This window comes from Lytechinus variegatus, chromosome 3 (assembly GCF_018143015.1).
Source record: "Lytechinus variegatus isolate NC3 chromosome 3, Lvar_3.0, whole genome shotgun sequence".
Classification (NCBI taxonomy): domain Eukaryota; kingdom Metazoa; phylum Echinodermata; class Echinoidea; order Temnopleuroida; family Toxopneustidae; genus Lytechinus; species Lytechinus variegatus.
The window spans coordinates 73,424,819-73,452,185 of record NC_054742.1 but is presented as its reverse complement, the minus strand read 5'-3'; positions in this window follow the sequence as shown (position 1 = coordinate 73,452,185).

Genomic DNA, 27,367 nt, shown 5'->3' with positions numbered 1-27,367 from the left:
TTCCTTCGGCAGACCGTACCTAGTGAAAAACTGCACTAACGCCTGCACCACTGTCTTCGCAGTGATACTCCTCAAAGGTATCGCCTCTGGAAACCGTGTAGACAAGTCCATAATCGTCAGGAGAAATCTGTGACCCGACCTCGTTCTGGGTAAGGGTCCGACACAATCAACAAGAACCCTAGTAAAAGGTTCATCAAATGCAGGAATGGGTATCAATGGAGCAGGCTTGATAGAAGGCTGTGCCTTACCAATAATCTGACATGTGTGACATGTCTTACAGAAATGCACAACATCTTTGTGCATCTTAGGCCAATAGAAATGCCTCATAATTCTATCTTCTGTCTTCCGAATACCGACATGACCTGCCATAGGTAACTCATGAGCCATTTTCAGAATATCTGTGCGGTAACAAGGAGGAACTACAACCTGGTGAATTATACACCAATCTTCATCAGCTGGTCTCCGGGGAGGTCTCCATTTCCTCATCAAAATGTCATCTTTGACATAAAAGCACTCAGGAACCTTATCAGCCTCAGCCTCAGAACATGCTTTCTGTGACAAGCTTTTTAATTCTGGGTCTGCCTGTTGTGCCTGTACAAGGGAGGATTTACTAAACAAACTATCATTGTTAGCAACAGAGCCTTCAACACTATCCCCATTCAAATCCTTGAAAAAGGTTTCAGCTAACCAGACATCAGTACTCTCCTCTACATCAGCAGATTCCGCATCATCCTTTTCAGCTCTACGAGTCTGAGACCTAGTAACAACACAATCCGGGAAAATCCCTGGAAAATCTTCCTGCAACAATTCAGTTTCAGCTACCTCAACGGGCTTTTCCGAAACCACTGGAGATGCAACAACTTTATCTCCAGCCAAGTCGTTACCTAACAAGAAATCAACACCTTTCATGGGTAATTCTGGAACGACACCAACAGTCACAGGACCACTAACTAGGTCACACTTTAAGTCGACCTTATGCAAAGGAACCGACATGAAATTTGGGCCAATACCTTGAACTAAGACGTTGGCATTCTCTGAACTCTCCGGAGGAAGAGCCGAATCACCTGGCACCATCAGGGACTGTGCAGCCCCTGTATCCCTAAGGATCACCACTGACCTACCAGCAGCACCAGTCGAACAAGGGGATACTTCACCATCATGCAAAAAACTTCTAAAAGTTTCATCAACCTGTTTGACTTTATCAGCAAATACCAGAGAAACACTCTCAACATCTTGATTGGGCTCTGATGGAACAAACTCCATCGAGGGAACACTTGTTTGCTTGACAAAACCCATGTCTTTCTTAGTTTTGGTTGGCATTCCAACCAATTTCCAACATGATTCTTTCAAATGTCCCGATTTATGACAATGAGTACAAATTTTGGAACTACGACTCTCAGACCTTTTGGTTGATTCTGTGCCCGCACTAGCCTGATTCTTGTTAGTGTCTTTATCCTTGCTTGCATATTTTCCCTCACTAGGTTTATTGTGGGATTCAAATGACCCTTTACCTTTCTTTTTCCAATAATTCTTGAAAGGAGGCCTATCTCCACTACCTTTATGTGTGACCTCAAATTCATCAGCTACTATGGCTGCTTTACTGACTTCAGTAACTCTATGGTCATCTAAGTGAGATTTAATGCCAAAAGGAAGACTCTTTTTGAATTCTTCTAGGAGGACAACTTCCCTAAGGTGAACAAAATCTTTGTCAACTTTCAGTGATCTGTACCACTTATCGAACATCATTTCTTGTTCCCTAGCAAATTCAACATACGTCTGGCCTGATTGTCTTTGCATGTTCCTAAATTTATGTCTGTACGCTTCTGGTACCAACTCATATGCATTGAGAATTGTTTCTTTTACTGTAGCATAGTCACATGATTGCGTTTCAGAGAGTGAAGAATAGACTTTTGCAGCCTTTCCAACGAAAACACTTTGGAGGAGAAGAGTCCAGTATTCCTCGGGCCAATTCAGTCTCTTGGCCACTTTTTCAAATGACACAAAATATGTATCAACTCCCTCTTCATCAAATTTTGGCACAAGGCGAATGTTTTTCGCCACATCAAAGCCTTGGGGAGATTTATCTTTCGCAGAGTTAGTATTTGCATGAGCTAACTCCATTTCTTTCAACTTTAACTGGTACTCCAATCTCATTTTCTCCATTTCAATGTTTTCTCTGATTCTTTCCTTCTCAAGGTTTTCTTTGATTCTTTCCTTCTCAAGGTTTTCTTTGATTTTCTCTTTCTCGACATTCTCTTTCATTTTCATTTCCATTTCAAACTTTGCAAGTTGAATCTGAGCATCATCTGAAACAGTAACAGAAATTTCAGACTCCTCTGTAAGCTTCATGTGACTAGCTAACAAGTCAATTATCTCTGCCTTCTTTAAACCTGGGGCTAGAGATACACCCAAATGATCACAAACTGTTATCAAATCATCTTTCTTCAGTGACTTCAAATGATCATATGACAATTCTGTCATTGCAAGAAATTCTTCAACATCAAATGTAGCCATAGTGAATATACACAAATACAAGCAAGTAATAACACAGTACAGTATATTCTAGAACTTTCCAAAAATTTCCGAAATGTTTCCAATTCAAATTGAGATTTGTTTCAAATTGACTTTCGTCTCAAATTGGTTTTCGTTTCCAGAAAAAACTGTTTTTAATTTCAAATTGGCTTATACAAATTTGGTTTTCGTTTCAAATTGCCTTGGCTTGTACAAATTTGGTTTTCGTTTCCCGGACAACTGGTTTTAGTTTCAAATTGGCTTGTACAAATTTGGTTTTTGTTTCCCGGACAAGCCCCCAAAATTATTTGTTACGATACTGCAACAAATAACAATCAAGAAATTGATGCATAAAGTTTAATTTCCTTTTTTTTTTATTACAGGAAATAATTATACATAAATAAAACAAATAATGATCTTACATAAATCTCTTGAAGTGTCCGATGTACAATCCAGGGTTATAGTTCACTGTTATAGTCCAATATATATTCCAGGTAGGCTGGGAAGATTCCTTATTGATGATGGCGATGATGAAACTGATGTTGAAGTCCGATGAATAATAAAAGTCACTGTAACGAGTTGAAATGTCCGTGAAGACGATGTTGATGATGATTAACAGTTAATTTCAGCAATCCATGGGTTGAAACGTGTTCATTGAACAGGTTGATGTTGTTGATGAGAACTGATAATTTCTCTCTCAAAATAACTGCAAACAGTTCATTGATGGTGGGCATAAACTGCTCTGATCTGATCTGGTGAAGTGATCTCATATGATGTGATGTGATCTCCTGCTCTCATATGATGTGATGGTGTGATGATGTGATTAAAGAAACTGCAGCTATTTATACTAAGTTTCAACTAATCTAGAAGCTTCTAAAAAATGTCACCACCATAGAAGGTTCTAGCACCTTCTTCCAAAAGAACTTTCTCCTTTCAGGAGCAGTCAAAATCCAGAACACTCTTGAATGACCTCATTGAAATCAAGAGTGTCAATAACATAGCTAAGCCTATTGTTCCTAATCTCTATTCAGAAATAACAATACAACTCCTTGGCCTTTAAATAGGCAAGGCCTGCATAATAAAAAGACATTCTTGAATGTTCTTTACAATTCTTGGCTAACCTTAAAGGGAAATAACTAATAGATGAATGTAATTGCTTTTACAATTCTTCTAAAATTATTCTTATATGTAACAATGCTGATTCACAGTGTTGTAGGCCCATCCTTACCATCACCAGCTTGAAGATGCGCTTCAACTCCTGAACAAAAAATGCTTGAAAAAAAACATTTAAAAAAGAAGCCATTAAATTCTGGAACTGTAAAAGTTTTGTAGATATAGTAAGGCAAATTTGTATATCATAAGTCCACCTTTTCATCTATATCGACAATGTTCAATTCATTTCAGTAATGGGCATCACGAACCTCTACATTGTGTCAAAGAAAAGTTACAGGAGGGATGAGTTTGGATGTTCCCCATTTAAAATAATTAAATGAGTATATACATACACACACGCACACACACACACACACACCCACACACACACACACATATATATATATATATGAGGGTGTGTGTGTGTGTATAACTTATGTAATTTGTTATGTTTTATAAGAAATACAAAAGGGGTTTATGACATCATCACTGTACTTATCTAGAATTCACTGCTTTTCTTTTATACATTTGTTTAAACAAAGTAAACTTCAAAATGATGTTACTTTGTTATTTTTCATCGGATTCGAAGACATTTTTTCGTTGTTTTTTAATCTGTCTCATTACATTCAATCAAATATATTTCTTGGTGTGATTGTACCATTCTTTCAAATTATTGAATGCAAGATTTGATATTTAAAATAAAAAGTATGGCTTACTCTTAATTCGTAATTTTGATAAGTTTTGAAAATGGGAGTATCTTACAGCATTAATTTATCAATTGATTGATTTTAGATAGAAAAAAGATATATAGACGATGAATATTATATCATAGTCTAATTCAGGTTCTTACATAAAATTCAAAGTATGTGATAATAAAATCACGATTTACATCCACGTCAGTTCTTCCAAACCTTCAGAAATAATAATAACCCCGTGGGCTACCAGTTTCAGTAATTTCTAACATGTCTAAAGACCATGCTATCCCATTCCCCGGATTGATTGTTTTCATGAAATATCATTTTAATTACACGTTTATAGCAAGAAAAATGCTTATTTTATTGATTTCAAAATAAACTACTCGTAGAAATAGTTTGCGGAGATAAAACAGGTGTTGTTGTAGTATGTGTTTATGAATTAAACTCTCACTCACACACCCTTATAACCAGGAACACTCTTTCTCTCCCCACACACACATCCAAGAACACACACACGTCACACTATCTCTCTCACTCGCATCCCCTCAAATACACACACTCATTATCTACCCTCACACCAACACACAAACGCACACACACCACACCCATACATATATATATATATATATAATATATAATATATAGGCGTAAATTATTCAAGCATTGATGCAAGACGTAGCTTCCAAGTATCTCTTTTATTGGGCTAGCTTTCGACCAGAAGGGCCTTCATCAGGCCTATAATGCATTGAAACAAACAAAGTAGAACAAAACCATACAAATAAAATCGTAATACCAACAAAGTAAATAATGGGTAATCAAGGGTACAGAACAGAATGATTACACTAAGATATCTTATTGTAATCCTTTTGTTCTGTACTCAACCCCCTCAGTTGTTATTTTGTTATTTTTGTTCTGTACCCTTGATTACCCATTATTTACTTTGTTGGTATTATGATTTTATTTGTATGGCTTTGTTTTACTTTGTTTCAATGCATTATAGGCCTGATGAAGGCCCTTCTGGCCGAAAGCTAGCCCAATAAAAGAAATACTTGGAAGCTACGTCTTGCATCAATGCTTGAATTATTTACGCCTGTAAATAGAACATGATGCACTGCAATACACGTTGTGCAAAGGGCCCTCTTCCTTTTATATATATATATATATATATATATATAGGCGAAAAATTACAAGACGATTTGACGTTGCTGATAGACCACGATTTTTTAATACCCGAGCTTTCGGCCTTAGGCCTTCTTCATGGGTTCTATACAAAAATGAACGAAACAAAATCAATAGTACAGGAGGAACAGATGGACATATACATGTACATACATTATTTTATCACATCAGTATTATATGTACATGTATATGTCCATCTGTTCCTCCTGTACTATTGATTTTGTTTCGTTCATTTTTGTATAGAACCCATGAAGAAGGCCTAAGGCCGAAAGCTCGGGTATTAAAATTGTGGTCTATCAGCAACGTCAAATCGTCTTGTAATTTTTCGCCTATAAGTAGTTGGTACAAGACACAGTCGTCATGTTAAAGAGTGGATGCCTGTTTACATTTATATATATATATATATATATAATATATATATATATATATATATATATATATATATATATGTATATATATATGTATATATATATGTATATATATATATATATTTATATATATATAAATGTGTGAAGTACTACAGCTTTGGCAACTCTTTTATTTAAATATTGTGTGAAAGAAATGGATGAAGAGAACAATGGTAGGCGTAGCTTAAATCAAGGTTCCCCGGAGCTATCTCCCCTTTGGAAAAATTGGTGATGCCGAAAAAATGTCTCTGCCGGGAATCGAAGATAACAATGCGAAGAGAACAATCCATTTCTTTCGCACCCCCTCCTCCCCCCCCCAAAAAAAATCCCAATTCAAAACTCAAAACACATTCGATTCTTCCACGTTCTCACAGTTGAATTTCGTAAATACAACATCTCCCCTTTATTAAAACGTGGATACAGAATACAGGTTCGAACGTTTCATTATCCATCTCGCGTAGGTAACTGGCTGCTTGGGCTCAAAGGATCGTCCTGAAATAAAAGACAGACAATCGAGTCTTTGTTTTTGTTGAAAAAAACCTTTAGAGATTCACAATTGAAGTATCCACAAATAGAATTAATGAATGATAAATGTATATGATATAAATATGAGCAGATTTGAAATAGATAGAAATAAAACATATAAAAACATATTAAATTTGCATAGTGTGTGTTTAGTAAGTGTGTGAGATATAAAATTTTAGTGGCCCACAATCCTCATCCTCTTGTCCACGGAATGATGATACTTGTTGCCTGGTATAGGATCGTTTAAAGGGATGCTCCAGGCTGAATATATTTATATCTCAATGAATAGAGTAAAATACACAAAGCAAAATGCTGAAAATTTGATCAAAATCGGATTAAAAATGACAAAGTTATTGAATTTCAAAGATTTGCATTATTATGGTGAATCTTTTTTTATTATAAAACAAATCTAAATCTTGGGAGGGAGCATTATTTTGAATCGTCCTACTTCGTCGTGAGCGTTAGCAACAATGTCGAGGGTAAACATGCACCCCTCATCTTTCTCATGACACAGTTTTGAAGTTACCTTTTGGTACATTTTCAGAATGAGGGGTAGATTAAGAACGTGACGTTGGTGAATTTATTGTTCGAAGCCTCTCTTCTTACCCCCATTGGAGCCGAGAACTCTGTTTGATGAAGTGATTTCGATTTGTTTTACATGAGTATTTATTATTCCTCCGATTGCTACAAATACGTGACAATTTTATCATACTAATGTAATGAATAAAATTATATTGAGGCCATTTGTAATTTTAAGAGGGGATCCTTAACTTGCGATTTGGTCAGACGTGTAAAGGCCTACATAATTATATCGAATCCTGTCTTTTTTGAGAGACGGTCATGGAATCAAGATGGTGATATTTCATGAAAAATACAAATCATTACGGCACAAACTCTGCTCTCAGGTGTGTTAGCGGCACTATTGTCCCTCTGCGTTAGAATTGATGTGATCCCGTATAGGCCCCCTGGCTGTGTGTATGATCATTATTTAGATAAAATGGGCAGTGAAGATTCTCTCTTGTTCTTTTGTTTTCATAGTTATTCTTGTTTTGCGTCTTCCCTTCTCGAGCAGAACAACCTATCCTACAGCTTCGAGCAGAACAACCTTATCTCCAACTTTATCTACATAACCTTATAAGCATTCTGCATCAAAGCTTTCCTCCACATTTCTTTGTGCATTTTGTTCATGTAGCTCATGAATTTTAGATTATTTATTAATCACATTCCATATATATTGTATAAATGTAAAGGCCGTGGGCTACATATCAATATTAGTATATCAAAGTTTTGTAATGTCATGTTACGAATATGTAGAAATAAATATTGGTTAAAAATTAACTCAAAGTTTTTTTTTCAAAAAGCTGAAGAGTGTCCACAATATACAATGAGTATCAATTAAAAGTTTCCACTTTGAAAAAGTCCTTGGAATTGAAAAATATACATTATGGGGATTCGTGTTTTTTTTTGGTATATCCTTGGGTTTAGGTCTCATCTATCAAATAAAAACAAAAGTTTTGACAGAGTGTTACACTTGAGTGAGCGCTGTGCAATTTTGTAAAGCTCGCAGAAATGCTCATTTTCACGATGTGTCAAGGGAAAGGCAAAAACAAACTGACCGTGCGTTACATTTCTCATACATTTCTTTTGCATTTTCAGCAAAACATTTAAACATTTTGTGACAACTTTGCCACCCAAATTATTTCAATCCAGGTAAGCACAGCCTTAACCCTTTTATGTGCCAGCCAGATCTGAGGACATAACTGAATGTATCTCTAGCATTCTTCAATAAGTATATATCATTTAAAGTGGGACCACGTTTTTTCATATTTTTTTTCCAATTATTGTTTCTCCACACTTTTTGAAAGCTTGACAATGATTAAAAAAAACGAAAATCAAGCCTATGCCATTTCATGTGTAAAGCAAATCATCACGGTGGTCTCGGTGAGGGGGGGGGGGTGCAGTGGTGCTATAGAGTGTTTTGGGCAGGGAAATAAGTTAAAGAGGTAAAAGATATCTTCAAATCAATCTTCCTAGCTAAAGTCCACGTGTTCTTCATGGTTCATGTCTACCTTTATTCATATAACTATTTCCAAGTTCTGCACAAATCATTTTTCACGAACTTTTCAAAAGTAATTGGTGCTCACTCAAGCGGAAAGATTTTTAGACATTTATATCGTCATTTGCTTAAAGAGACGTTGAAATGTAGAAAAAAGCTTAAGGATATTACAAATATGTAATTTTACGGAATATTTCTAAGTGTAAACTTTTTTTATACACACTGTATAGCAAAGGCTTGTTGCGTGTGCCAAACGAGCCAGAATGGTCGCTATTCAAATTACAGAGCCGGCATTTGATCCTGATTGATTACTATGAAAATACAGAGACAGCCAACGACACAAGATTTCCTTGATCAGCTTGAGTATTATAAGTGGTATGAAGCAAAGTTTTTAGAAGCCATTTTTCATTTTAGGGTATTAAATTCGCTACATTCAATGTCTATTGTTAAAATATGATTAGCAGGCAATCACAGACTAGATTGTTTGCCCATAATAACATACATTTACCAAGAAACCTTTGAAGAATCATAATTAAGGTATATAGAATTAATGAATGATACTGATATTAATATGAGCAGTTTTGAATTGATAGATATAAAACATATAAAAAGGTAAATAACGCACTAATGATCAGTATACCGTTACCAACTTAAATTTGCGTAGTATGTCACGTGTGTTTAGTAAGCGTGTTAGATATTAAATTTTATTGGTCCACAATTTTTTTTTATCTCAGTCGTGTCTACTGAATGGTGATACTTGTTACATGATAGAGGAACTAAAAATCTCCAAAATGATTTTGAAAATTCAATTTCTTTTTACTTTGGTTTGAAATGATGCGTCTGTTTGCCTTTTCTCTTTTCGATGTGGATTAATTAAAAGATTAATTTGGAATAATAATAATATGCAACATTTATATAGCGTTTAATACAAACTTTCTAAGCGCTGCATACTGCTCACCACGGGTTTAGTACGACTATACTCTTATCGGGCGCATCGAGCATTCAAGGAATTTCTTCCTACCGGGTACCCACTTACTTCACGTGGGTGGAGAGTGGCAAATGTAGATAAACGCCTTGCCAAAGAACGCAAGTATTGCGGTGGGATTCGAAGCCCAGAACTTGTCGTTCAAAGTCCGGAGACTTATCTACTGAGCCACAACACCTCTACAATAGATTGATATATAGAATAAACTTTTTTTTTAAGAAATCAGGGGTGGAAAACATAAATGAGGATGATTGACTGACGGGAGCCTCGTGGTTGAACAATTTTGACAAATGACAAATGAGGAGCTCTAAGGTATTTTACCACTGGCGTAAATCCGTGTTGATGGGTGGGGGGATGACTGGAATATTTCGGCATTTTTTTGCAATCATGTAATTAGATATGCAAGGAATTGTCATTGATATGTCCACAGTGGTGTACCGTGGGTCACGGCATTGTGGGGGCACCAGCAAAATTTTTGAATCACTGAGTGAGCGCGCGAAGGGCGCTCACTTGACAGTTATACTGACTTAATTGAGAAATTTTAAGGAAAATGTCATTAAACGGATATGTATCTCACTAATCAAATAATGCGAGCGCGAAGCGCGAGCTGAATTTTTTTATATTCACACCTAAAAAGGGACATTATGATCAAATTTGTGTAATCACGATAGGTACCTGTCTTGCTAAATAAAGCGAGCCTTCCTCCTTTCCCCTTTTTTGGGACAGCCGATGGAGAGGGGGGGGGGGGTGGTATGTGCCCCCGTAGTTTCGCCACTGTATGTCCATATGGCAAATACCCCTCCAATATTATTATTTTTCTTACCCCATGATGGTTCAATGGTTTAATTAGAGATGACATTAAAAAAAATTGACTTTCCATCTTAATCCCTTCCCAAAGACCCCAAAATTGATGAATTGGAAGAAACAAGGGTTTCTCTTCAATGTTATAATAAGGACATTGGTATTTCGTTTGGAAATGGTGAACTGGCTCTTTATTTGCATTTTATGATTCAATAATATTGTTTTATTTGTTAAGCGGTATTTTAGGAAAATATTTTACCAATAAAGCAACTATCTGTTGTGATTTTTTTTTCATTTCTTTCGTAAAAAGTGGGGGGCGATGTTTGTACAGGCCATCCCCCCTCCTCGAAAAGTGGGGGGATATATCCCCCATCCCCCCGGGATTTACGCCAGTGTATTTTACTAATCCATTAGATTTGACAAGATAGAAATGCTCTTCATACCGTTTTCAATGATCGATGTGCAGTATTATCAATTTCATATTCATTTCAGCAGTGTTACGATAGAGAAATGAGTTGTGATCAATATAAGAGGTTTTTTCGATCGCAAGTCTATGATAATAGAATCCATTAGATTTCACAAGCTAGAAATGCTCTTTAGCGTTTTCAATGATCGATGTGCAGTATTGCCAAATTTAGATAATGAAACGAGTTGTTATCAATATTAGATTTTTTTCTTCGATCGCAAGTCGATGATATAGAATAAGCCTTTGATGACTTTAATTGTCCAACTTCCAATGTATTCTAAAAGTTATAATCACTTTTCACAACCTAACCTTGGTTAAGATCCTAAAGTATTCAGGTTTTTGATGCCGTCGTTGGAAATGCGACGCATATGCCTCGCTTCTGCTGTGAAGGAAAAACAAGAAAATGAAATAGATATTAAAAAAGAAAGGAACGAAAAAAAATCCCAATTCAAAACACATTCGATTCTTTCATGTTCTCACAGTCGAATTTCGTAACACAACATCTCTCCTGTACAACGTGGATACAGGTTAGAACGTTTCATTATCCATCTTGCGTAGGTAACTGGCTGCTCGGGCTCAAAGGATCGTCTTGAAATAGAACACAGACAATCGAGTCTTTGTTTTTATCTTTTTAAAAAATCTAAATCTTCCTACTTCGTCGTGATCGTTGGCAACAATGTCGAGGGTAAAAATGCACCCCTCATCTTTCTTATGACACAGTTTTGAAGTTACCTTTTGGTACATTTTCAGAATGAGGGGTAGATTAAGAACGTGACGTTGGTGAATTTATTGTTCGAAGCCTCTCTTCTTACCCCCAGTGGAGCCGAGTACTCCTCCGATTGCTACAAATACGTGACAATCTTATCATGCTAATGTAATGAATAAAATTATACAGTGTGTATCCAAAAAAAAGTTTACACTTTTGAAAAACCCTGGAAATTCAAAAAAAATATACAACATTTGTGTAAATTTTTGAAATATAATCTTGGGTTGGGGTCTCATCTATCCAATGAAAGTAACACTTTTGACAGAATGTTACACTTGAGTGAGCACTGTCCATTTTTTGTAAAGCTCGCAGAAATCTGTTTGTGCAGAAATGCTCGTTTTCACGCTGTGTCAAGGGGAAAGGGCGAAATCAAACTTACCCAGCGAAACATTTCTCACACATTTCTCTTTCACTTTTAGTCAATTGAAATAAAACGGATACATTCAAGCATTTTGTAACAAATTTGCTACCCAAATTAAAAATTCAATACTTAGTAAGCACAACCTTTACCCTTTTTGTGCCAGCTGGATCTGAGGACAAAACTGAATCTGAGCAAAAGTTTATATCAGACATCTCCAGCATATTTTCACTAAGTTTTTATCATTTAAAGTGGGGTTACATTTCATTTTTGATTTAATACTTGTTTCTCCACACCTTTTCCAAGCTTGACAATGATTAACAAAATGAAAATCAAATCTAAGCCATTTCATGTAAATCACAGGTCAGTGTAAAGCAAATATCGTCACGATGACCTCGGGGAGTGGGGGTGGGGCGCAATTCACTCTTCAAAGTGTTTTGGACAAGGAAACAAGTTTAAAAAGGTAAAAGATATCTTCAAATCAATTTTACTAGCTAAATTTCATGTGTTCTTCATGATTAAGGTCTACTTTTATTCGCATAACTATTTCAAAGTTCTGCGTAAATCAATTTTCACTAACTTTTCAAAAGTAAGTGGTGCTCACTCAAGCGAAAATATTTTTCGACAATCTGTACCAATGTTAAAATGTGGAAAAATCTTCAGGATATTCCAAATGTATAATTTTACAGGATTTTTTCTAAGTGTATTTTTTTTGGATACGCACTGTATTTGTTATATTAAGAGGGGGGGTCCTTAACTTGCGATGTGGTCAGACTTGTAAAGGAATACAGAATTATATCGAACCCTGCCTTCTTTGTGCAACAATCATGAAACGAAAGGTGGTGATATTTCAAAATCAAAATTATTACGGCACAAAATCTGTTCTCAGGTGTGTTAGCGGCACTATCGTCCTTCAGCGTTAGAATTTATGTAATTTCTTACAGGCCCCCTGGCTATGTGGATGATTATTTAGATTAAAAGGGCAGTGAAGATTCTCTCTTGTTCTTTTTTTCATCGTTATTCTTGTTTTTCGTCTTCCCTTCTCGAGCAGAACAACCTATCCTACAGCCTCGAGCAGCACAACCTAATCTGCAACTTTATCTACGCAACCTTATAAGGATTCTGCATCAAAGTTTTCCTCCACATTTCTTTGTGCTCTTTGTTCATGTAGCTCATGAATTTTAGATTATTTATCAATCACATTTCATATATATTGTATAAATGTAAAGGCTGTGGGCTACAACATATTAATGTTAGTACATGTATAACAAAGTTTTGTAATGTCATGTTACGAATATGTAGAAATAAACATTGGTCAAAAATTAACTCAAAGCTTTATCAAAAAGCTGAAGAGTGTCCACAATACACTGTATGTATCAATAAAAAGTTTATACTTCCTCGGAATTAAAAAAATATACAACATGGGGATACATTTTTCGCATGTATCCTTGGGTTTGGGTCTCATCTATCAAATAAAAGTAAAAGTTTTGACAGAGTGTTACACTTGAGCGAGCACTGTGCATTTTTGTAAAGCTCGTAGAAACCGGTTTGTGCAGAAATGCTCATTTTCACGGTGTGTCAAGGAAAAGGCGAAAACAAACTGACCGTGCGTTACATTTCTCATACATTTCTTTTGCATTTTTAGCAAAACATTTCAATATTTTGTGACAACTTTACCACCCAAATTAATATTTTAATCCAGGTAAGCACAACCTTAACCCTTTTATGTGCCAGCCAGATCTGAGGACATAACTGAATGTATCTCCAGCATTCTTTCACTAAGTATATATGATTTAAAGTGGGACCTAGTTTTTTCATATTTTTTTTCATTTAATACTTGTTTCTTCCCTCTTTTTGAAAGCTTGACGATGATTAAAAACACGAAAATCAAGTCTAAGCCATTTCATGTGAATCACCGCTCCTCGTAAAGCAGATCATTACGAAGGCCTCGGTGGGGGGGGGGGGGGTACAACGGTGCTTTATAGAGTGTTATGGGCAGGGAAATAAGTTAAAAAGGTAAACGATATCTTCAAATCTATCTTCCTAGCTAAAGTTCACATGTTCTTCATGATTCATGTCTACCTTTATTCATATAACCATGGACCTATCCATGATATAACTATTTCCAAGTTCTGCACAAATCATTTTTTACGAACTTTTCAAATTAACTGGTGCTTACTTAAGCGGGAGGATTTTTAGACATATTGTCATTTGCTTAAAGAGATATTGAAATGTGGAAAAAAGCTTAAGGATATTACAAATATATAATTTTACAGATTATTTCTAAGTGTAAACTTCTTTTTTGATACACACTGTATAGCAAAAGCTTGTTGCGTGTGCCGAACGAGCCAAAATGGTCGCCATTCAAATTACAGAGCTAGCATTTGATCCTGTTTTAATTACTATGAAAATACAGAGACAGCCAACGACACAATGTTTCCTTAATAATCTTGAGTATTATTAGTGGTATGAAGCAACGTTTTTCGAAGCAAATTTTCATTTTAGGGTATTAAATCCGTTACATTCAAGGTCTATTGTTAAAATATGATTAGCAGGCAATCACAGACTAGATTGTTTGCCCATGATAACTTACATTTACCAAGAAACCTTTGAAGAATCATAATTAAGGTATCCACAAATAGAATTAATGATTGATAAATGTATATGATATAAATATGAGCAGTTTTGAAGTAGATAGAAATAAAACAAAGAGTTTTTATACCGTTTTTCAGATTCAGATTTATTTCCAACTGAAATGACATAAATATTGATACAAATCATTTTTCATACATTATAAAAAATATTTACGATACAAAACATCAATGATAATTAACATATAAAGATATATACAAAACATTTTGTAGACAAATTATAATATAATATATAATTTCGATAGAAGACAGTATCTGTGTACATGAGTGAATCCACTCAAAAGCATAGCTTTTATAATGTGAACCCCCTCAAGGAAGAGATGCAATGGTTGCTATTTGCCTACAGAGATTTACTGAATAGATTAAAAAGAACAGGATAACCCAAAGAACAAGACAAAACGAAAAAAAAAATGGGACGACAAGAGAAGAAATAAACATAAATAGAATCAGGCCGAATTGCGACCGAAAATAGAGAACAAAAAATGATAAAGACTAACAAAAATAACTTAAAGTCTGAGAGGAGATGATAACGAGCGGGAATTAGTAATGAAGACCTCGGTAGGATTTAAGTAGGAAGTTTTTCAGTTTTTTTTTTAAAGAATGTATGGAAGGGCTGTTTTTTATGTTATTGTCGAGGGAGTTCCAAAATCTAGGGCCATCGAACATAAATGTACTTTTTGCCAATAAAGCTCTAAAACGGGGTTAATGAAATTCGTTAGATTGCCTAGTAGGGTAATTATGAAAAGACCGGTTAAGAGGAAACATAGAATCAAATACACGTGGAAGGGTATTATTGTCAAATTTAAACATGCATTGTCCTAAATGAAATAAGTATAGGTCGCTTATCTTTAGCAATTTTCTATAAAAAAAAAAGATAGTGGGTCAGTGTGTGAAGGAAAAGCTGAATTATGAATAACACGAAGGGACATTTTTTTGCAGTAATAACAGTCTATCTAAAATGGTTTGATGGGTGCTGTCCCGGGCAAGTATCCCATAATTCAAGTAAGGTAAGATCAGGGACGAATATAACATTAAAACTGATGACGACGAAAAGTGATATTTCAGTTTATTGATAATGCCAATATTTCGCGAAATAATCTTACATATACAATCTATGTGGTATTTCCAGGAAAGCTTATTATCAACGGGAGCATCGAGAAATTTAATGAAAGTGACACTTTCTAAATTAGTGTCATCTAAAAAAATGTCCATGGTTACCGTCTTTGCATAGTGTGTGTTATGAAAGTGTGTGAGATATAAAATTTTAGTGGCCTACAATCCTCATCCTCTTGTCCACGGAATGATGATACTTGTTGCCGAGTGGTATAGGATCTAATACCTCCAAAATGATTTTGAAAATTCAAAATTTGTACCTTGGTTTAAGATGATGCGTCTGCTGCCTTGTCTCATTGCGGATCGATTTAAAAGTGAATTTGGAATAATGATAATAATAATAATGTGCAGCATTTATATAGCGTTTGAAAGGATGCTCCAGGCTGAAGATATTTATATCTCAATGAATAGAGTAAAATTCACAAAGCAAAAATGCTGAAAATTTGATCAAAATCGGATAAAAAAGGACAAAGTTATTGAATTTCAAAGATTTGCATTATTCCGGTGAAACAGTTCAGGCAGGCATGTCTTCATGAATATTCATTTAGGTGGGCTGAGATGGCATATTTTATTTATTAACAATATTTCAACAGGATGCCCAATCAACATAAAAATTTCTCTCCCTTGGGGTCCTGCATAATCATAAAAAACAATCAAAATATATCTTATAATACACAGTCAAATTGACATGAGAAAATAAATATACATACATACAATGATACAACATAATAGTTGAAGTCAGATATAAACAAATCTCTAAATTACTATTAACTACGCGCTTCATGAGATAGAAGGGAATATACGTACATAGAACATAACAATTGAAATTGACATCGGAGATATTAACTATTGGAAAATAAAGCTGCAATTTGACTTAAAGGTTATCTTTTAAATATTTCTTAAAATCGAGAGGGAGTTTATGTTTTGAGGTTCGGTTGAAGACTATTCAACAATGAGACGATATAGCGCTTGTAAATAAATGTGTATAATGTGTATATATGTATATAATATGTTCTATTTTGTTTTTGTTAGTTTCTTTCCTCCCTCTGAATTTACTTGTATTTTGGCTACTGCATTTTGAAGTTCCCTTGAGTCTATGTACACGGGTGTCACCCATCTATATATGAATCGATAGAATATTCCAGATAACCATGTAAAACATATAACATTTAATAATAACACATGAGATTAATTGCACCGAGCACAAGCCCAGAATGTCTGCATTGTTTCCTTATATTTGGTTATGGTATATCATACAGTAACGTGTATTTTATATTACACACTTTTTATTTATATCTTTTCAAACTTCGGAAGGAGAGGTCTGTTGACAGGCATTACACTGTCTTGGTTGGGTATGGGGGGGGGGGGGCTAGGCAGTGCTTGCTTTTATTAGCAACCACGCGCATGCTGAGAAGCCCGTTCAAATTACTGAACCAGGTTGGCCAGAAAATGTATTCAAACAATCAAGGATTTGTGATGAGCCGCCTTTCACGATCTCATTCAAATTTACTGAAAGCAGCGCTAATCCATTATGCGTCAAAATTTTATAACCACAAAAACGACAAATTGGTAATAGGCGTAAATATTCATATCTGAATGACACGCGCCTCAAAACCAAGATAACAACAACAACAACAACAACGGCTTGATAATGAAATGAGTGTTTGAATGATTCAATATGACATATTGGGAAGTGTAACTTATTTTGGAATTTCTTGTACAGGATGAATGAATTTCTTTCCTAACAGTATATAATTTGGACAGACATGTGGGAGCAAATACATTTCATTCATTTGAATATTTAAATAAATCTAAAATTGTGAACTCTATATTCAAATCTTTTCCAGTCTAAGAGGGCAAATCAATTTTCCGAAGGGGACAAGAAATGGGCATTTAAAATTGTCTTTGCAGCTCTTTTCTGTAACTTATTCAATCTTTCGGTATCTTCTTTGAATTTATCCCCCCAGAAAATACAACAATAATCTAGAATTGGTAAAACAATAGCATTATATAAAGTGAGTAAAGTATTTTCATTGACACAACCTTTTTAACCTTCGTTATTGGCTACTTTAGATACATGTTCTTTCCATGACAATTCATTATCAATAATTACACCTAAACAGTCAAAGGATTGAACTTGTATAATCTCGTGACCATTACAAATTATTTTTAACTGAGATTCATTGGAATGAATAAAGTTTGCAAGTCGATCTCGTGTACCAATAATCATACATTTTTTTTCAAAATTCGTCATCATACGGTTTTCTTCTAACCAGCAGGCAACACTTCCTAAATCCAATTGTAATTTATTTTGTATTTCAGCTAAACAATCACCTTCGGCATAACTAGATGTATCGTCTGCGTAAATAACTATTTTAGAGTGTTTCAATACAAAATAGGCATATAATTTATAAATATAGAACAATTTTGGGCCGAATATGGATCCCTGCAGTACTCCTTTCCGCATCTCTTTAGTTTCAGAAAGTACTCCATTTACATTAACATGTTGTGATCTATTAAATATTAAGAATTAAACCATTTGATTGAGTCTGATGAGAAACCGTATTTTTCAATTTTAATAACAGCAAATCCAAATCTAACAAATCTAACTTCAATGCCAATTTGTTGCAGTCCAATGCTCAAGGATTTCCTCACGATTTTCTTGAAATGATTCTTTCGGCTTCTTTTTTACCTACCATAACTAAACCTACGAGAGTAACAGATCGATCTTCCACATTAATTGATAACATTTTTACTAATATGCAAGATATGCCTTTAGAATCAGGAATCGTTATTTCTGATATATCTGACCATTACCCTATTTTCTGTAGAACTACTCTTTTAAACACACGAGATGAAAGTCGTAATTCTAAAATAAAAACTCGATGTTTAAATGCCAGAAATTTAGAGCGCCTGAATGAAAATTTAAGTACAGTTAACTGGCAACAAATTTATGATTCTGAAGACGTGAATGAGGCTTACAATAATTTTATTGATATCTTAAAGGATAAATTTGATATTTGTATACCATTTAGAGAACGAGTGAATAACTATAAAAAATATCCTAGATCTCCATGGGTGACTAAATCTATCTTAAGATCTATAAACCGGAAAAATAATCTGTTTTATAAATACAAAACTAATCCAAATAATAAGACTCGTGAAAAATACACTCGATATAAAAATATCTTGACCAATTTACTACGACAAGCGAAAAAACATTATTATGCAATGCAATTTGAGCTTAATAAAAATAACATGAGAAACACATGGAAAATAATTAACAGAACATTAAACAGAAACAGTAAAACGCAAAATATTATCAAAATTAAATCAGAGTCTAACGATCTTATTGAAGAACCTCAAGCGATAGCTGAGATTTTTAACTCGTACTTCTCTCAAATTGGAGAAAAACTTGCTGAAAATATTCCGACAACTGGCAGTAAATTTGATAATTATCTGGGGAATAATAACCAATCTTCTTTGTTTTTTGTCCCTACTGACCGTGAGGAAATTATCGGTATAGTGAATAGGTTAGAAGGAAAGAAAAGCTCAGGACACGACGAAATTGATAACTGTCTCCTAAAATCCATAATCTTAACAATAGCGACTCCGCTGGCCCACATTTTTAACCTATCACTCACTAGTGGCATTGTACCAAATAACATTAAAATTGCGAAAGTAATCCCGATATTCAAAAAAGGAGACACATCTGAAACAAAAAACTACAGACCAATATCACTGTTACCATCCTTATCCAAAGTTTTGGAAAGGATCGTATTTATTAGAGTAACAGACTTCTTAAACAAACATAATATTTTTTGCGAATCACAGTTTGGCTTTCGAGCAAATCACAATACAACTCAAGCGGTATTGAAATGCATCGATACATTATCACATGCCGTTGATCAACATTTACATACAATTGCAATATTCCTGGACTTTTCCAAGGCTTTCGATACAATTAACCATGATATCTTATTAGTAAAGTTGTCACACTATGGTGTTAGAGGGAAAGCCTTGGAATGGTTCAGGAATTATTTATCGAATAGAAAACAATTTGTACAAATAGATAATCACAGTTCTGCATTGCGACCAATAAATTGTGGAGTTCCACAGGGTAGTATACTAGGTCCCTTGTTATTTATAATATACATAAATGACTTTTATAAATCTTCAGATGTTCTATCTTTCATTTTATTTGCAGACGATTCGACCTTATTTTATTCCCATGCGAACCAAAACACACTATTGTCTACTATAAATCGTGAACTGAGACATGTAGTTGAATGGGTTAAAGCAAACAAATTATCCCTTAACATCTTGAAGACAAACTTTATGTTATTTAGTAACACTTTGCAAAATCTACTTGGAGACATCCTTTTGGACGATACTGCTCTAATAGGGTCTCTTCAACTAAATTTTTAGGTCTCATGATTGACGATAAATTGAAATGGAACATTCATATTCAAAATATATCCAAAACTATATCAAGGAACATTGGTATAATGAATAAAATAAGACACTTTTTTCCAAAATCAACACTTTTTACACTATATTCCTCCCTAATACTTCCCTATCTGAATTATGGAATAATGACATGGGGTAACGCCAACAAATATCTTACAGACAAAATTCTCATCTTACAAAAGAACATTATAAGAATTATACATAATGCTCCTCCTCGTTCTCATACTAACAATTTATTTTACAAGTCCAATATTTTAAAACTTCCAGATCTATTTCTTTTTCAAACAGGGCAATTTATGTACAAATTGAATTCAAACGAACTCCCAAACATATTAATTAACATGTTTACAAAAAATAACACCATTCACAATTACCCAACAAGACAATCACTCCGTTTTCACCTTCCCCGTACCCGCACTCAACTCGCACAAAAAACAATTTCCTTTTACGGTCCTAAATACTGGAATACACTCAGTCACGACATCATTAACTCCGTTAGTCTGAACTGTTTTAAAATCAAGCTAAAAAAGCACATTCTCGAATCTTATAGAGTAAGTCCAAATTGAGCGCTCAGGACCCAACTTCTCTCTTTCTCTCTCTCTTCTTTCCTCTATGTCCTTCCCTTTCATCTGCCATCACCCTTATTCCCCCCCCTTCATTCTCTTTCATCCACACAGGTGCACCAGTCTTTCTTCTCGGTTATCTATCTTTTCACTTTCATCCATCATTTCTGTACTCCATCACAATAGCTTTTTTACGATTTTTTTTTTCTCGTTCTTGCATTTATACTTATACCTACAAACCTGTCTTTTAACTTATTCTTTGAGGAATCCACACTCAACAAGCCCTGCTTTTTAGTGGATCCTCCATTTCCTCAATATTTATTTAAATAGTAAAGATTATATAATGATTATATTGTTCCGTGTCTATTGTATATATTTACTTATATATGCCATATTGTCATACTGTATATACTTGCATATTCATGTATATCTTTGTAATGATTTCTTTTGCTGTTAAAATTGATTTGAGTTGAAATGAAATAAACCAAACTGAACTGAACTGAACTGAACAAATCGAAAGCCTTTTTCAAATCAATGAAAATTACACCGACCATTTTTCCATTATTAATACTTGTATACCAATCATTAACCATATATACTAATGCAGTTTCAGTTGCATGTTGTTTTCTAAACCCGAATTGGCTTTCACATAATAATCCAGAAACATTCAGAAACGAATCTAGTTCTGTATTAACAATCTTTGAAACAATACTTAACACTGAAATCGGCCTATAATTACTAATTTCTTCAATACTACCCTTTTTATGAAGGGGAAATTTTAGCTTCCTTCCATTCCTTTGGAAAAGAGCAGGATGAAAAAGAATTGTTTATCAAAGATACTAAAGAAGGAATCAAAACGTGACCACATAATTTAATTATTTTGCAATTTATTCCATATCCCCACTTGTTTTTTGTATTTTATTATATGAAATTAGGTTTATTCAAAGTTTTCCTACCAAGAACTGAAACAATTGGATTGACAACTGATTAAGTGCATGAGTTATTTACTGCCGCAACTTATTTCATCATAATGAAGACACATCATTTACACATTTATGAAAAATGAAGCAAATATGATTTCATGTAGTAAATCAAGAACAAGGAATGTGGGGGATGTGACATCATCAGCCCACCTAATGAATTTTCATGAATAAATGCCTAGAACTGTTTCACCGGAATAATGCAAATCTTTAAAATTCAATAACTTTGTTATTTGTTATCCGATTTTGATGAAATTTTTAGCATTTTGCTCTGTGAATTCCACATAAATATTTTCAGCCTGGAGCATCCCCGTTAATACGTTTTGAAGTGCTGCATACTATTACCACGGGTTTAGCACGACTTCTCTTATCGGGCGCTCGAACATTCAAGGACTTTCTTCCTGCCGGGTACTCATTTACTACACGTGGGTGGAAAATGGCAAATGTATAGATAAACGCCTTGCCAAAGGATGCTAGTGCTGCGGTGGGATTCGAACCCTGGAACTTGTGGATAAAAGTCCGGAGACTTATCTACTGAGCCACAACACCTCCACAATAGATTGATATGTAGAATAAACCTTTTTTTTAAGAAATCAGCGTTGGAAACATAAATGAGGATGATTGGCTGACGGGAGCCTCGTGGTCGAACAATTTTGACAAATGAGGAGCTCTAAGGTATTTTTCTAATCCATTAGATTCGACAAGATAGAAATGCTTTTAATACCATTTTCAATGATCGATGTGAACTATTGTCAAGTTCAGATTCATTTCAGTAGTGTCAAGATAAAGAAATGAGCTGTGTTCAAAGAGTTTTTTTTCGATCGCATGTCTATGATATTGAATCCATTAGATCTGACAAGCTAGAAAAGCTCTTTAGTGTTTTCAATGATCGATGTAAAGTATTTTCAAGTTCAGATTCATTTCAGCAATGTCATGATAAAGAAATGAGCTGTGTTCGAAGAGTTTTTTTTCGATCGCATTTGTATGATATTGAATCCATTAGATTTGACAAGCTAGAAAATGCTCTTTAGTGTTTTCAATGATCGATGTGAAGTATTGTCAAGTTCAGATTCATTTCAGCAATGTCATGATAAAGAAATGAGCTGTGTTCGAAGAGTTTTTTTTTCGATCGCATTTGTATGATATTGAATCCATTAGATTTGACAAGCTAGAAAATGCTCTTTAGTTTTTCAATGATCGATGTGAAGTATTGTCAAGTTCAGATTCATTTCAGTAGTGTCAAGATAAAGAAATGAGCTGTGTTCAAAGAGTTTTTTTTCGATCGCATTTGTATGATATTGAATCCATTAGATTTGACAAGCTAGAAAATGCTCTTTAGTGTTTTCAATGATCGATGTGATCATGTTAAGTATTGTCAAGTTCAGATTCATTTCAGCAGTGTTATGATGAAGAAACGAGCTGTGATCAGTATTAGATTATATTTTCGATCACAAGTCGATGATATAGAATTAGTCTTTGCCGTCTTTAAAAAAAATGATGAAAATCCATATTTTATCGTTCGAAGTAGACATGAAATGAAATACTCCGAAAATTTGCTATGCCCAATTGATCGTGGGCCCGGCAGCCGCTGTGCAGATCGACGAGGCTCTATCCTATCCCTTTAACATGTTTAATCGTTGAACGCCAAACAGGGTAGCAACTCCCATCTTTTAAAGGGGAAGTTCACCCTGACTAAAAGTTTATTGCAAAAATAGCAGAAGAAATAATGAAAAATATTGCTGAAGGTTTGAGATAAATTCATCAAATAATTAAAAAGTTATTAGAATTTCAATTATTTGATTTGTGACGTCATATGCGAGCAGCATTCCTACATAGCGAATGGTAAAAAAATCAATGAAATGTGATTTTCTCAGAAAATTGAAAATGGTTTTTACTGTACCTTTTGTATTTCAATAGACAAATCATTTCACACCCGATCATGAATAGAAAACAAAATTAAGTCATCAGGAACCATACAAAATTTGAAATTCATGCATTTTATATTACATAACACATGGGGCAGCTGCTCGTTTATGACGTCACAAATCCATAACTTTGAACTCTAATAACTTTCTTACTCCTTAACGGATTTTCCTCAAACCTTCACCAATATTTTTTACAATTTTTTCTGCTATTTTTACAACAAAGTTTTCTTCAGGGTGAACTTCCCCTTTAACGTCTTTTGGTCTGACGCGGCCGGGGTTTGAACCCCTGACCTCCCGGTTGTGAGACGGACGCTCTACCAACTGAGCTAAAAAAACGGAAGGTGATGGATCAAAACAATTTCAGCTATCATGGCTATAGAAATCTAGCATGACCATCATTTACAACAGGCTACAATAATACTAAATAGTAATAATAGTGTTAGATCTATTCAGCGCGTGATAATTAATACATAATTCTCTATGCGCTTTGCAATAAAATGTGATAAGCTAAACCAATACCATCTACAGGGGTACAATAATTACAAAAGAGTTTAAAGCATTTATTAATCTAAATAAAAGAAAACAGCATACATATAAGATCAGGAATTAAAATGGCGGCTCTTTAAAGTGCCCTTGAACTGAGAAAGTGTTGGTGATGAAGATGCAAATGTTCGATTACGTTTGTAAATTCACTGGATGTACTGTAAGAAGATTTTGTGAGGAGGATCGAAGTGTACGTATACTGGATTGTGCCTATGAATCAAGGTTGAGATGTAGGATGGAGCAAGATCGCTCTGTGCTTTGAAGCACATGTATGATAAGAATGTTAAATTCAACATGTTTAACAACGGGTAGCCAGAGAAGTTTCTTTAGAATAGGGGTGATCAGATAAATAAATAAAGCGAATGGCTTTGGTAAGACGACCCTTGTGATTTATGTAAAGTAGTGAAAGGGTTTGGGGGAAATAAGAATAAACAGATGGAAAGCCCGTGGCAGTCTCTCATGCAGATAAAACAAATGTTTTTTTTTCTTCAAAACTTATAAAGGATATTTTTACTCGTTAAAAAAATAAATCAAATACCTTTGATCTTGACTTAGAAACAATTTATTAATTCCATTGGTTTGGTTTAATATACCCCATAAAAAAACAAAACAATATACAGCGTACAAAGACATGTATAACTCTGAATATATCGTGATGCAAAATCTAAAGAAGAATAAGACATATCAGAGCCATTGACAGTGGCGTACCTAGGATTTTTCACAGGGGGGGGGGGCAAATTCGTCCGCCAAAACTTTTGGTAAGCAAAAAAAAAAGGTCTTCAAGCTCGTCAGGGGGGGGCAGGGATACGTCCCTTGCATGGGTTGTGACGGGGGGGAGACTGCCCCCCGTAGGTACGCTAGTGGCCATTGATATTCAATTTCGTGAAATCTGATAACCATCTCATACAGGTTTCATTTGAAATTCGATTACATATTTTTGAAGCATTTAACAAAATATTAAAGTTACAGTTCATTTACTTGAAATTACCTTTTGCCTTGTCATTGTGTCCCGTCGAGTCGCCGATGCCCGATAATCGTCATTCATACCAAGTTTTCCCAGAATATAATTTGTCATTACAAACTTTTCTCGAAAAGACAAAAACCCTATCTATTGCTTTTGATTTTTCATGGTGGTACGACAACGTGGTCAAACATGTCAAAGTGCATCGAATCCATTTGTCTTGATGATATGATCTGAAATTCTTGTCAAAAGATATTCGATGACCTTTACTGTCCAACTTTCCATGTATTCTAAAAGTTATAATCACTTTTCACAACCTAACCGTGGTTAAGATCCTAAAGTATTTAGGTTTTTGACGCCGTCGTTTGAACGCCTATGCCTCGCTTTTGCTATGCAGGCAAAACAAGAAAATATGAAGAAAAAAAAGAATGGAAGAAAAAGAAGACAGCAGAATTGCAAAAAAAGGTCTGGTATGTGTAACCCTTTCAGACCATAATTGATAGAAGAGAAGAAGAATAAAAAACAAGGTCACCTGTATCTTCTTCTTGATCACTCCAAAGAAAATATCTGGCTTCACCAGTAAACATGCTCCTTTCTTTTACATAATTATAGGACAGTGAATATACCGTCGTTTTTCATCAAGGTGCAGTATATTCAGGTGGCTTTCCATCTAGGCATTATCCCAGAGGGTTTTTTTAAGGTCAAGTCCACCCCAGAAAAATGTTAATTTCAATCAATAGAGAAAAATCAAACAAGCATAATGGTGAAAATTTCACCAAAACCGGATGTAAAATAAGAAAGTTACATTAATAAAGTTTTGCTTATTTTTTCACAAACCGTTATAATTATGCACAACTCAGTGATATGCAAATAGGAGAGTCTATGATGTCCCTCACTCACCATTTCTTTTGTTTTTTATTGCTTGAATTATACATTTATATTTCATTTTTTACAGATTTGAGAACGATCAATTTGACTGAACCATAAAATGTTTTAAAACAGGTGATATTTACATGTTTAGGGAGGACTAAAACTTTGTTTCACAGGACAACAAGAAAAACATTGGAATATTTCATACAATAACATACAATATAAATAGTGAGTAATATCATCAGTCCCCTCATTTGCATACCGACCAGAATGTGAATAATCCATAACTCTTTTGTGAAATGAAGCGAAACTGAAAAATGTCATAACTTTCTTATTTTACATCCGATTTTGATGAAATTTTCAGTGTTGGATTTTTCTCTTTTTATTTAAATCACCTTTTTGTTGCGGGGGACTTTAAGACGGAACGACACTGGGAGAGTTTCACCAACATTCTCGTCCCACAAAGTTGTCAGATCTGACAGCTTTCCTTGATTCTGATTGGCTGAGAAGCACTAAGTTATATAAAATACGAAAAGCTTGTAAAACGTTTACTTGGTAAGTAAAAAGATTAGTAAAAATATTATATTTGGCAGAAAATGGACTCTCTTCATTCTACATCGTTATGCAAATAGCGCCATCTGTAGAGTTCTACTGGTCAATTCGGGGGGGGGGGTGGTGTTAAGAATCGTCCTCCTGCACGATAACCTATCAACATCCTGCACTTTTTCGTACGAAAATTAAAGATGTAACATATGAAAATAGCGTGATCAATGTAGATGCATCGCCACAGTGTCGGGGGCACCCAACCTTGAGCTTTTCAAATGATGAAAAAAGAAAGGAAGGGAAAAAAAGAACACGAAAAACCAAGGAAGGTTTGAGAGCAGACTATGAGTATAAGAAATGAAGGCCTGCGTCGTGAAACAAAATGAGTGAATTGGCAGTCATATTTCTCCCTCCTTTCAGTTACTCACTCCTATACCAAGGAGACTCCCTTTATCTATTTATCCAAAACAAATGCTGAAGTTTCAACATGCACCCCTCCCCCCCCCCCTTTTACACTTCTACAACTCAATTTGTAGATCCCCAGAAAGATGGTTAGTAGGGGAATTTCCGACACATCAATTGCGAATCGAACAAAATTTCGCGTTAATTGATCCACTTAAGCTGAAATCATGTAAATCCTAAACAAACTCCATAATTATACCACGTGTCGTAGGCTTGTGGACCAGGTGAATTTGACAAAATGTCAACCTTGAAATAACACATGTACATGAAAAACATTACACAAAAAGTTTACCGGATGTTGGGAACTGCAAAATAGGTTGAGTCTAGTATGCATGCGCAGACCCTGATTGAAAGTTTTGATCATCAAGTGGGTCTTTACACAAGA